The sequence below is a fragment of the Egretta garzetta genome, unplaced genomic scaffold (genome assembly GCF_000687185.1).
Source record: "Egretta garzetta isolate BGI_Z169 unplaced genomic scaffold, ASM68718v1 scaffold13, whole genome shotgun sequence".
NCBI lineage: Eukaryota > Metazoa > Chordata > Aves > Pelecaniformes > Ardeidae > Egretta > Egretta garzetta.
Genome location: NW_009259239.1, coordinates 2,823,514 through 2,824,049, shown reverse-complemented (window position 1 = coordinate 2,824,049; position 536 = coordinate 2,823,514).

The window sequence follows — 536 nt, the reverse complement described above, 5'->3', positions numbered from 1 at the left end:
AGAGCCAGAGCCTCTTCTTCCTCTCTGGGTAAGGAATCACCCAGTTCTCCATCAAGAGAGAGAGTCTGCAGGAGAGAACGGACTGGGAGAGGTGAGCGTGGCAGCGTGAAAGCCCCGAGATGGGATGCAAATCAGGATTTAGGATATATGTTTGCACTGCAGTGTGAAGGCTGCCTCAAGGTTGCCTTTAATACCAGCCTCTCCACGGCTTTAATGGCAAATAGGAAAGCTTAGCTCTCAGCTACAGGCTGTCCGGTACAGTGTTTGTGTGCCAAGTACATCTGGCAGGGTGTTGTCAAGCGTACTCAGAGAACTCGCGTTCAGGCTGTGCGTGAGATACCGGCGTGGTCTGAAGGCAAGTGGACCATGAGCCAATATGCTCACAGCTGCTCTTGTGCATCCATCAAATCCACCCACCCATCAAATGCAACGCAGTGTACTCACTCAAGTGTCAGCCGCCTCAGCCTAAAATACGACCCTGAAGTTCATGTTCAATGGCTGCCCCTCACTTAAAGACTGAAAAGTCACTAAGGGAG